The sequence below is a fragment of the Leopardus geoffroyi genome, chromosome E1 (assembly GCF_018350155.1).
Source record: "Leopardus geoffroyi isolate Oge1 chromosome E1, O.geoffroyi_Oge1_pat1.0, whole genome shotgun sequence".
In the NCBI taxonomy this organism is placed as follows: domain Eukaryota; kingdom Metazoa; phylum Chordata; class Mammalia; order Carnivora; family Felidae; genus Leopardus; species Leopardus geoffroyi.
In genome coordinates this window covers 9,869,036-9,881,998 of record NC_059330.1, presented here as the reverse complement: position 1 = coordinate 9,881,998, position 12,963 = coordinate 9,869,036, and the positions used below count along the sequence as shown (strand labels likewise).

Genomic DNA, 12,963 nt, shown 5'->3' with positions numbered 1-12,963 from the left:
TATCATAAAATTCGCTCATTTAAAATGTGCGGCCCAATGATTTTTAATAAATTTACTGAGTTACAACCATCCACCACAACCAAGTTTTACAACGTTTCTGTCACCCCAGAGAGATCTCTTGTGCCATCCCAGCCAATCCCTGATTCATTCCCAGCTCCAGGCAATCTGCTTTCTCTCCTCATAGATCCTTCCTTGATTTTTCTTGCCACCTGTCATCACTGGAATGATGATTTAGACCAGTATACCTGCTATCTGCCCGAGGAACTTTTCTGCTGACGCCGTTACTAAATTTTGTTACTCCCTCTTTGACTCTCTCGCCATGTTCAAGTTATTCTTGGTTTTCTTGGTGTGAATCTAGCCTCTGTTTAGCAAGTTGGCCTTTGGCTTATTAAGAAAGTCGAGGGTTTTTTTGTTTTTGTTTTTTCAGTTTATTTTTATTTATTTTGAGAGAGAGAGAGCAAGCAGGAGAGGGGCAGAGAGAGAAGGAGGCAGAATCCCAAGCAGGCTCTGCGCTAACAGCCCCAATGCGGGGCTCGAACTCATGAACCATAAGATCATGACCTGAGCCCAAATCAAGAGTCAGAGGCTTAACCGACTGAGCCACCCAGGCGCCCCAAGAAAGTCGAGGTTTGGGGGCACCTGGCTGGCTCAGTCCAAAGAGCATGCAAGTCTTGATCTTAAAGTCATGAGTTTGAGCCCTACTTTGGGTGTAGGGACTACTTAAAAAGATAAAGAAATAAACTTAAAAAAAGGTTGAGATTTTTCCCCTCCGTTAGAATATGGAAAGCTTGAATCATGTGATGTATAAAACAGATCCTGGATATTATTTATTGAATAAAGCAGTCTAAGCTCCTCTAAGGCATGGGCAATCTTGTCTCCTGTTATATTCAGTGTAGGGTGCATAACGCCACTTACATTATTATTTTTCATCATGAATAGTCTTCGATAAGAAAAATGACATTGTTTTTATTGAAATTATGAATGTTTGATAGCTTAAAGCACCATCTAGAAAAGTACAGAGAAAGTTAAAAAAGCATGATCCAGAATGCCAACTCTCGGAAGCCACCAGGGCTAAGCTGTGGTGATTCTCTTTCCAAACATCTCTCTCGTCACTGATACGGCTATTGAGGCAATTACTGATATAGTCACCAAGCCAGGGAGGCAGCTTTGGCTGCTGTAGAAACCCAAGCTAGACATGGGGGTCCTAGAGAGGAGGCCTGTAGCAGGGACATCCTGTGACCACATGAGGCAGCACAGAGGTCATGGGCGCCACAGCAGCATTGAGGGGATGGCAGGCCTGGCCTGTGGAGCAGTTCCAATGACTGAGACAGCAAGAGTGAGGACCGCTGGCGATGGGCAGCCTCCTTGGGCAGCTGAGTGGAGGGTGGAGGCGTGGTCTGCACCAGTTGGATTTCCCAAGGGAGTTCTGAACAAGAGGGAACATAAAGAGTACATGCTATAAGTGCCCTGAGTTCTTGCTTTGAGAACTTGGAAGCTGCCGCACTCTAGAAATAACTGGAGGGAACTGCGCAATGGGGATGAAGGTCAAGTTTATAGTGAGTGACTAGAGCCAGAACAATCCCATTCGATGCTGTTAACATGGCCCCATTTCTATTCCTAGACTTGTGCAGCCAAGGGAAACATTAGGTTATGCAAATATATAGGTAGGTCTTCAGCCTAGGCCTTTCTTTCACACATAATGTGAACTTCAGAATCTTGAAGGCCAACGATGACTTTTTTATTATTTATGCCAAGCTCTCCAGAGAAGGTGGTGGGTAGATAATAGAGCTTTCATAAGCTCAGAGGGTGGCCTGAACATGGTCACTCATGAGTCAGTGGCTGAGACAAGTACAGACAGTGGGAATTTTTGTGTATAGGGTTTTATGGTACAAATGATCATATCTCAGTCTTATTTCATTTAGATTGTAGCAGTGTTATTCATATTTAAGTTACACCCTGTTGAGGAGAAAAACGCATTTTCTATAATTCAAGGAGGATTTTCAAGATTTTCTTTCACAGTTACAGTTACTTATTGCATGAAACTATTTGCTTTTCTGAATCCTGAAATACTCACCTCTTTGAAGATTCTGTGCCCAGCTTCTACTGGAGGCAAAGAGATATAGACAAAAAAAAAAAGAAAAGAAAAAGAAAAAACAGTGCTTTGGAGACAACAGGCCTGACTTGCATTCCAGCTCCTTACTCTTAATCTCTATGTTCTTGGGCAAGATAGCTTAATTTCTCTGAATCGGAGTCCTTTACTTAGAAGAGGAGAAAGAGGGGCGCCTGGGTGGCGCAGTCGGTTGAGCGTCCGACTTCAGCCAGGTCACGATCTCGCGGTCCGTGAGTTCGAGCCCCGCGTCAGGCTCTGGGCTGATGGCTTGGAGCCTGTTTCCGATTCTATGTCTCCCTCTCTCTCTGCCCCTCCCCCATTCATGCTCTGTCTCTCTCTGTCCCCCAAAAAATAAATAAATAAACGTTGAAAAAAAAAATTAAAAAAAAAAAAAAAAAAAGAAGAGGAGAAAGAGAATAGCTACCGGGTCCGATCATATCTGATTCAGCTGGACTTCCACGCTAAGGAAATATATACTATGTTGTATAACAAAAGAAAAGGCAGGCGACTCAAAGGTTGTTTGAGGGGACAGTGATGTTATCAGGGATCCAGGTTCTTTCCATCTTCCTGGTCTGCCATCCTGAGCGTGTTGGCGTGGCCCTCTGGCTAGCTCCCCCGCCATCCAAGATGGCTGCTGCAGTTCTGGTGATCTTCAGCTGAGAGGACTACGTCAGCGGAGAAGAGACGTCTCTTCCAGTATGTCCCTTTAAGGGCAAGACAACTTCCCCACCGGCAGACCTCCCCTCATGATGTTGGCCAGACCTGGGTCACATAGCATTCCTAACCCAGGTGCTAGCAAGGAAAATGGGATCACCGTCATTGGCTTTAGACTGTGTCATTAAGATTCTCTCCTGGGCTAAGAATAGTGTGACCTTCCATCAGCGTCCTGTCCAGAGTTCTTTAACAAGAAAGAAGTAGGAGATGGCTGATAGTGCTGATAGCCCAGTGACTGTTCTATTTGTGTTGTGGTGCTGCTTTGAGTTTGAGGTAATTGTTTGGGTCATGAGTTTTTTTAAGGAATACATTAAAAAAAATTTTTTTTAATGTTTTATTTTATTTTTGAGAAAGAGAGCATTGGGGGGGAGGGGAGGGGCAGAGAGAGAGAGAAGGAGACCCAGAATCCGAAGCTGGCTCCTGGCCCTCGGCTGTCGGCCAACGTGAGGCTCAAATCCACGAACCGTGAGATCATGACCTGAGCCAAAGTTGGACATTTAACTGACCTAGTCACCCAGGCTCCCCTAAAGGAATATATATTTTAAAGCAGTTTTAGGTTTATAGAAAAATGAGTGGAAAGTACAGAAAGTTCCCATATACCCCTCACCATCACTCCCAGTATCCCCCATCATTGATAGCTTGCAATCGTGTGGTACATTTGTTACAACTGGTGAACCAATGTAGATCCATTGTTATTAACTAGAGTCCAGAGTTTATATTAGGGCTTACTGTTTGTGTTGTATATTCCATGGGTTTAGACAAATGCATAATGATATGTATCCACCACCAGTGTATCATGCAGAGTAGTTTCATTGCCTCAAAAATACCCTGTGCTCCACAGAAGTCATCTGTCCTTCCTTCAAAACATCTGGCAACCACTGAGCTTTTTACTGTCTCCAAAGTCTTGCCTTTTCTAGAATGTCCTATATTTCGAATCCTATAGTATATAGCCTTTTCAGACTGGCCTCCTTAACTCACAAGGTGCATTTACTGCCCCTTCATGTCTTTTTGTAGTTCAACGGCTCGTTTCTTTTTTAGCACCGAATAATATTCCATTGTCTGGATGCACCACATTTTGTTCGTCCATTCATTCATTCAACATCGTGATTGCTTTCAAGTGTTGGCAATTACGAATAAAGCTGCTGGAAACATTTGTGGACAGGTCTTTGTGCGAACATAACTTTCCAGCTCATTTGGGTGACTGTCAAGGAGCATGATTAGCAGGTTGTGATAAGGATATGCTGAGTTTTATAAGAAACTGTCGAACTGTATTTCCAGGTGCGTTCCCAAGAGCGACGCTCAAGAACATTGCTGTCGCTCCATATCCTCACCAGCATTCAATATTGTCAGTGTTTTGGATTTTCACCATTCTGATAGGTGTGTGGTGGTATGAATCATGATTTTAAAAAATCCAAAGGGCACTTGCGTGGCTCAGCCAGTTAAGCTTCTGACTTTGGTTCAGGTCACGATCTCACGGTTCGTGGGTTAAAGCCCTACCTGGAGCTCTGTGCTGACTGTGTGGAGCCTGCTTGGGATTCTCTCTCTTTCTCTCTCTCTGCCTCTCCCCTGTTCATTCTCACTCTCTCTCTCTCTCAAAAGAAATAGACTGAAATATTTACCAATGAAATAGAATACCTGGGATGCGTTTCAAAATAACTGAGGATAGAGAGAGAAATAGATGATGGTCGATGGAACAAGATTGACCACGAATTGCTAATTGTTGAAACTGGTTTGTTAGGTGAATAGAGGGCCATTATAATATTTCTTTCTAATTTTGATTGTTTGAAGCTTTTGTAACATTTAAATTACAGTTTGATATCATGTTATTAAAAAAATGGTGGATGGACACTATGGTATTTAGTAAAAATATGAATTGTCATATAGTACTACGTTCAGATTAAGCTAAGTTCTTAACAGTGTTATGGGGAAGAGATGAGTATATGTCAAGTATCTATGCTGAATTAATAATTATTTAAAGAATCCTTCTAGAAACAGAAGAATCTTTTGGTAACATAAGCAATTTTACCGAAAATAATTTTAAGAACACGTGTGATTTCTTTCAAAGTGAATTTTGAAATTACTGAAGCAAAAAACAGTACATGCACATTAGGACAAAATTTAAAATATGTGGACAGGCAAAAAAAGGACATAAAAGACATAAAAATCAGACCCACTCAAATAGAGCCACCTTTAATCAGAGGCTTGAGGTATAATTTTCCCAACCCTTTCCTGCTTATCTGGGTGTTTGTATCCAGATCTTTTTTGTTTATGTACCAAAAATTTATGAATTATATTTTTAATATGTATATCGTTCTGCTCTGTAACTTAATATGTCTGGCACATTGTTTTAAAGACTGCACAGGATGCCATTGTGTGGCTGTTATCATCATTTATCTAACTAGGCCGCTTATGCTCAACCCAGAAGGTTTTTTCCCCAGGTTTTTGCCATTGCAAACAGAAGAGAAGCAGTGGACACTTGTTAAGAGCACAGATTCTGGAGTTAAATGGAAGGGGCACTGTGCAGAAAAAAGTGAATGGAGCAGGCCTGGGATGGCTGTCCTTAGAAAGGCTGCTTGCAAGGTTGGCGCTTGGCTGGCTTCTGGGAACTTGGATTTCAGGCTGGTTTCCAGCATCCCAGCTGACAAGCCTGGTTCCCTGGGCCTAAACTGTCTGTGCAAACCCTGAGATTTATGCTGAGCATCTGCAGTCCTTCAGAAAGTCTGGAGTTTTGTCAGGTGCTAGGCAGAAAGTGCCTGTGTGACCAGCCCCCGATAAAAACCTGGGTCCGGAGTCTCTAGTGAACTGCCCTCTAATATGACATCATACTTGTGTTGTCGCAACTTGTTGCTGGAGGAATTAGGCATCCTCTATGACTCCCCTGTTTGGAAGCTTGCATCTGGTTTCCTTCGGCCTGTCCCGTGGGTCCTTTCCCTTTTTTGTATCCTCTCTCTGGAGCACATCATGGCCATGAGCCCAACTACATGCTGAGTCCTGCCAGTCTAGGAATCTCCAAACCTGGGGACAGCCTGAGGTACCCCCGACACAGGTTTAAGTCCTAGCTCTGCTACCTTATGGCTAAGTAACCTTGGTCAAGGTATTTACCTTCTTGGTCATTTTCTTTCTTTCTCTCTTTCTTTCTTTCTTTCTTTCTCTTTTTTTTTTTATTAAAAAAAATTTTTTTTAACGTTTATTTATTTTTGAGACAGAGAGAGACAGAGCATGAACGGGGGAGGGGCAGAGAGAGAGGGAGACACAGAATCTGAAGCAGGCTCCAGGCTCTGAGCTGTCAGCACAGAGCGTGACGCAGGGCTCGAACCCATGGACTGTGAGATCACGACCTGAGCTGAAGTCAGATGCTCCACTGACTGAGCTACCAAGGTCCACTGACTGAGCTACCAAGGCACCCCACCTTCTTGGTCATTTTCTAATCTTTCATTGGGGTAAAAAAAAAAATAGCTTTATCTTAATGGATTTTGGTAAGGAATTGAATAAGTTAAAGTATGTAAAGTACTTAGAGTAGTCCCTGGAGTGTAATTATTTCTCAGTAAACGTGAAGAATCATTATCTTGGAAGCTAGATGTTTATGAGTATTTGCAATTATTTCTTTTGAACACATTCCTAGAAGACAAATTGCTGGGTTTAAGGATACACACTTTTTTTTTTTTTTTTAACTTTTTGTGTGCTCTGATCATAAAAGTAACATATGTTTATCGTTAAGACATTAGAGATACTTGCTATGGAGAAAGAAAGTCTTCCATAACTCTCTTTTTTCAGGTGTAGTTATTGGTAGTAATTGGTTATATACATGTCCAAATTTATTTCTATATGCACTAATATGGACAATATCATATAATATTTTTTAATAAAAATGGACCCATGCACATATTATGCATGCCTAAACATCAGGGAATCTTTTTTTTTTTTTTAATTTTTTAACGTTTATTCATTTTTGAGAGAACAGAGCATGAGCTGGGGAGGGGCAGAGAGAGAGGGAGACAGAATCCAAAGCAGGCTCCAGGCTCTGAGCTGTCAGCCCAGAGCCCAACGCGGGGCTTGAACTCACTGACCGTGAGATCATGACCTGAGCCGAACTCCCAATCGACTGAGCCACCCAGGTGCCCCCATCAGGGGATCTTTATATTCAATTACTATTTCTTTCTTTTTAAAAAAATTTTTTTAAATGTGTATTTATTTTTGAGAGAGAGAGGGAGAGAGAGAGCGCGTGAGTAGAGGAGGGGCAGAGAGAGGGAGGCATAGAATCTGAAACAGGATCCAGGCTCCGAGCTGTCAGCACAGAGCCTGATGTGGGGCTCAAACTCACAGACCACGAGATCATGACCCGAGCCGAAGTCGGATGCTTAACTGACTGAGTCACCGAGGCACCCCTCAATGACTATTTCTAAAACCCTTTTTTGGTCTCCCTTAAATAAACATTTCAAATATAGATGAAATAGAAACTGCAGAATTTGGGGGCACCTGACTGGCTCAGTCAGTAGAACATGCAAGTTTTGATCTTGGGGTCATGAGTTCAAGTCCCATGTTGGGCATGGAGCCTACAAAAGAAAGGAAGAAAGAAAGAAGGAAAGAAGGAAAGAAAGAAAGAAAAAGAAAGAAAAGAAAGAAAGAAAAGAAAGAAAGAAAATACAGTATTTATCAACTGAGTCACACTTCTACATTTGAAATCACACACTGTGTAAAATATAGTAATTTAGAGTTGCACTGTTGCTCTATTTTTTTTTTTTTTGCTCTATGTTTATTTATTTTTTATTTTTTTATTAAAAAAAAATTTTTTTTTTCAACGTTTATTCATTTTTGGGACAGAGAGAGACAGAGCATGAACGGGGGAGGGGCAGAGAGAGAGGGAGACACAGAATCGGAAACAGGCTCCAGGCTCTGAGCCATCAGCCCAGAGCCCGACGCGGGGCTTGAACTCACGGACTGCGAGATCGTGACCTGAGCTGAAGTCGGACGCCTAACCGACTGCGCCACCCAGGCGCCCCTGCTCTATGTTTAAACAAGCATCACAGGCATCTTTGACCTCAGCATCATTCATCATCACTAGAGTAATTTTTGAGGTTATTTAATACTGGCTTAGGAGCACATTGGCTCTACCTTCACCTGTTGCTTGAGATAAGCATTCTTAGAGCCCACTGGAAGTTTTATCCTATTCACATCACATTCTGGCATTTTATTTGTCCCACGTGTGTGTGATCACCACAACCTGCCCTTTCACCGTGCTGCTTTAAAAATTTTTTTTAACGTTTATTCATTTTTGAGAGACAGAGAGAGACAGAGAATGAGAGGGGGAGGAGTAAAGAGAGAGGGAGACACAGAATCCCAAGCAGGCTCCCAGCTGTCAGCACAGAGCCCGATGCGGGGCTGGAACCCATGAACCGCGAGATCATGACCTAAGCGGAAGTCAGAGGCCCAACAAATTGAGCCACCCAGGCATCCCTCAGCATGCTGCTTTTAAAGTTATCTTTAAAAGTATCGTTTACAGTGATGTCTAATATATAAAATTATAAGATTGTGCCCTCAGGAATAATTACTGTGAGTGTGTTCAGTTTCTCTACCTCCTTTAAACAAAATTTTTAAACGTTTATTCATTTTTGGGGAGGGAGGGAGGGGCAGAGAGAGAGGGAGTCACAGAATCTAAAGCAGGTTCCAGGCTCTGAACTGTTAGCACAGAGCCCAACGCAGGGCTTGAACTCACGAAGCGAGAGATCATGACCTGAGCTAAAGTTAGAGGCTAAACGGACTGAGTCACCCAGCCGTCTCTCCTCTTAAGATAGTTTTATCGGGCAACCTCTATCTATCAGCATCTCAAACTCATTGGTCAAGGTTGTTTGAGGATGTGTCTTCTTTACACAGCACTCAACACTGATTGGATCTTGGTGCTTAAAAATACATAGATTTTGGAGACATTTGGGGAAATTTTGATATAGGCTATATACTATATGATATTTTGAAAATATTATTTTTCTTAGATGTGATAATGCTATTGGAGGAGGATGCCTTAGCAGATCATACTGGAAGTATTTAGGGGTGAAGTGTCATTATATCTACCATGTACTTTCAAATGATGCAATGAAAAGAAAAATGGAAGGGGGCAGAGATAAGAAGCAAATGCAGTCGAATGTCCACAATTGGTAATTGTAGGTGATAAATATAGAAGGGTGTAGTGTTCTCTTCACACTTTTTCTATGACTTTGAAAATGTTCAAAGTGAAAAGTGGGACAATAAAAAAGGCTTCCTTACCCTTCAATATTATAAAAATATTTATCCACATTTACTTCTGGGACTTTCATATTTTCATATTTTACAGTTAAATTTATATTGAATTGGACTCTATTTTTGGCAAAAAGGGTGAGATGTGGGTCTCACTTAATTTGAAGTGCTACGTTATGTTAAATTCTTCTAACTCATTTTTTTGTGGGGGGGGCATTTCCATTCTGTGATAACTATACAGTTTTTCTTACCTAATTTTATGGCATGTTTTTAATTCTAATAAGGTAAACCTCTCCTCTTTATTCTTCCTCTTGTAAATTTTCTTTCTTTCTTTGTTTTTAAAGATTTTATTTTTAAGTAATCTCCATACCTAACATGGGGCTTGAACTCACAACCCTGAGATCAAGAGTTGTGTGCTCTACCAACCGAGCCGAGTAGGAGCCCTCTCCTTATAAATTTTCCCAGATTGCCCAATGCACTTATTATTCCAGGTGAACTTTGGAATAAACACATTAAGTTCATGATTAATTTGCATTTTGTTAAAATCATAGATTAATTTGGGCAGACTTGACTTTTATGTAATTTAGTCTTCTCATTTCAGTTACATGGGATTTCTCTGGATAGCCAAGAATCCTTCAGAAGTTCAAGTAACCAACACAGAGCGATTATGTTTGTTTGAGAAGTTAGCATTTTAACTGAATTACAGAGTAAATAAATATATGATTTATTTCGCCTACTATACATTAGATACTAGGAATGCAAAAATTATTAAGACAGCATCACTGCCACTCAAAGAGTTTATAATTGTATAAAGGCGAATGGGGGGCGCCTGGGTGGCTCAGTCGGTTAAGCGGCCAACTTCGGCTCAGGTCACGATCTCACGGTCCGTGAGTTCGAGCCCCGCGTCGGGCTCTGTGCTGACAGCTCAGAGCCTGGAGCCTGCTTCAGATTCTGTGTCTCCCTCTCTCTCTGCCCCTCCCCCGTTCATGCTCTGTCTCTCTCGGTCTCAAAAATAAAAAAACGTTAAAAAAAAATTTAAAACAAAAGGCGAATGGTTGAAATAAGGTGGTTTTTGGGAAAAGACAAGCATTTACAAGGTGCAGAAGTTTCATGAGGGAGAGAGTATTTAACTTTGGCCGAGATGGGCAGGCTCACCGGAAGAAGTGATTTTAGCCTGAGCAAAAATTTAAAAGATGAATAGGCACTTGCCAGGCAGCCAGCTTATAGAAGAGTATCAGATCAGAGGGAATATAGTAGACATCAAAGCACAGAGGCCTGAAATAACAGGGTGTGTTCAAGGCACCGCCACGGGCATCTCGTTGCCGGAATATAAAGTAAAAGGAGGTACTTTTGAAAGATGAGGCTAAGATAACGAGGGTGGAGGTGGGGTGCAAGGTTATGAAGGGTCTTCGTATACTGTGCTGAAGAACTGGGGCCTTTATGTTAAAGGTAGAGGGGTGCTGTGGGGAGCTTTTAAACAGAGGCGTGCTGGGGCACCTGGGTGGCTTAGTCGGTTAAGCATCTGAATTGGTTTCGGCTCAGGTCACGATCTCACGGTATGAGAGATGGAGCCCCGCATCGGGCTCTGCACTGATGGTACGGGGCCTGCTTGGGATCCTCTCTCTCCCTTTCCCTCTCTCTGCCCCTCCCCCGCCCATGCGCTCTCTAAATAGTTAAATAAATAGATGAATCAATAAATTAAAAAAAAAAACCAGAGGTGTGCTATGGTCAGATTTGCATTTCTGGTAGGTTTGTGACAAAGGAATTTGAGCAGTAGCAGACCTAGAAGTGAGCTGGAAGCTAATGCGAGTTCATCCTTGTATGATGTTAAAGGCCTGGATTCGACCAATGCCAGCAAAGACAAGAGAGAGGCAAGATTTGAAAACAGTTAAGGAGAGAAAATGCATACAGGAGCTGACTAGATATTTTAGACTTTAAAAGAGAGCCATAGGAGTCCAGAAGGTATGTTGGGTTGGCGTCTCATTTAGTTGTCATAAAAAGGCACAGGTTAAGTCCTTACCATTTTATGGGGTTAATAAAATGACTCATCAGTTTTCAAAACTCTCTGGATAAGGATGTAACTGTTCTGTAAATTGAAGTTATGTCACTGTTCCAGTGTTCACAATTGCAGCCTTTGTCTGTCATTTCATAAATATTTTGGGAAGTCAACCATCTTTTCTGGGATTATTCTTCAGCTTTAACAAAGTGGGGTGGCGGAGATTGAACTTGATTTCGTACACATTTCTGCTCGAAAATCATGCTATGCGATTTATTTTTCCTTAATACTTTTGTTTCTGTGTGCTCAGTGTTGTACTAGGTTGTGTAGGTTACAGAAATAGAACTATGGCAGCTGTCTTTGACCAACAGTTTTGTTGGCGCAATCAACTCATGGCAGTACTATTAAAAGGAAGTAAGGTGTAAGGGCTGATTGGTTTATGGTACAGGCTGTAAAGTCATTCATTTATTACCTGTTTTTATGAAGTCCAGTGGGGAGAACATAAGCCAGTAGACAAGAAAATATATAGTATACTGAACGGTGATATACGTCACGGAGGCTAACAAAGCAGGGAAGCGTGTGCACTATTTAATGTGACAAGAGAAGCCCCTCTTAATAGAATGACATTTGACCAGAGACTTAGGGAGTGAGAGAGAGTGGACCATGTGGTCTATAATAATGTAGGAATGTGGGGGAAGAGGAATCTGGGCAGAGGGAGCAACAACTGCAAAGGCCCTGGGGTGGGAGTATGATTGGCTTAGTTGGGCAACAGTGAGGAGGAGCTTGCTGTAGTAAAAGCAGTGTGAGAGGGGGAAGGTGAGTCCACGAATGGAAGGAGGGGAAAGTTATTCGGTGGAGGTCAGGGTAAGCGTGTTGACTTTTCCTCCAAGTGAGACAGAAAGCTATTGGATCACTGTAAGTGGAGGTGGGATATGATTAGACTGAACTAAGTTTTGGGAGCACCATGCTAGACTATAAAGAGGCTGGGGGCAGAAGATGGGAGCCTGGGTAGGAAGCAGTTGGAATCATCCTGGTAGGATGGGCAATGGCTTGGACCAGATGGTAGCAGTGAAAGTGGTGAGAAGTGCTGAGACGTGGTGGCATTTATGACATGTATTCTGACATATTCCATTTATGGAGGTGGAGAAGACTATATGAGACATCTATGAAAGAAAATCAAGAATTTGGGTTTTTTCCAGTTAAACTGGAGATGCTTCTTAAGACACCTAAGTGGAAGTGTCAAGAAGGTAGTTGGTGAAATGAGTCTGGAATACAGAAAAGAGTACCAGATATATAGGTGGTATTTTAAAGCCACAAGTTTGGGGGGTCACCTGGATGACTCCGTCCATTAAGCATTAGACTCTGGACTTTGGTTTAGGTCACTATCTGGAGGTTGGTGAAATCAAGCCCCACCTTGGGCTCTGCACTGATGGGGTGGAGCCTGCTTGGGATTCTCTCTCCCTCTCTCGATGCCCCCCCCCCCCCTCTCAAAATAAAATAAACAAACATTAAAAAATAAATAAAAGCCACAAGTTGGTGACACTGGCCAAGTTAGAGTGGATAGGGACGACGAGCCTCCAGGTGCTAGAGATCAAGGAGAGGGGGAGAAGCCAACAAAGGGGATTGGGAGGAGGAGCAGAGAGGTGGGCAGAAAACCAGGAGGGTGTGGGGTCCTGGTGTCTGGACTCCTCCTCCTGTTTTGAGGGGTCAAGAATGATCAGTGGTGACCTAACATGTTGATAAGTAAGATAAGAACTGGGATTGGGCCCTAGCGGCCAAGTAATGCAGGAAACAACCAGTCATTCCGTTCATCTTTTTATTAGTCCTAAATATGTTTCACAGCAAGATTTAGTTATTTCTAAGTTTTTTTCACCGTCAGATTAACTATGAAAGTTGTCCAGGGTAATTTCCAGAA

At 42.2% G+C, this 12,963-nt stretch overlaps 1 protein-coding gene across 8 annotated transcripts in view; it reads left to right on the top strand.

Annotated features, from left to right (window-relative positions):
* Positions 1 to 12,963, top strand: part of SPECC1 (sperm antigen with calponin homology and coiled-coil domains 1) — a 289,226-nt gene that overhangs the window by 122,416 nt on the left and 153,847 nt on the right. The window lies entirely within an intron of this gene.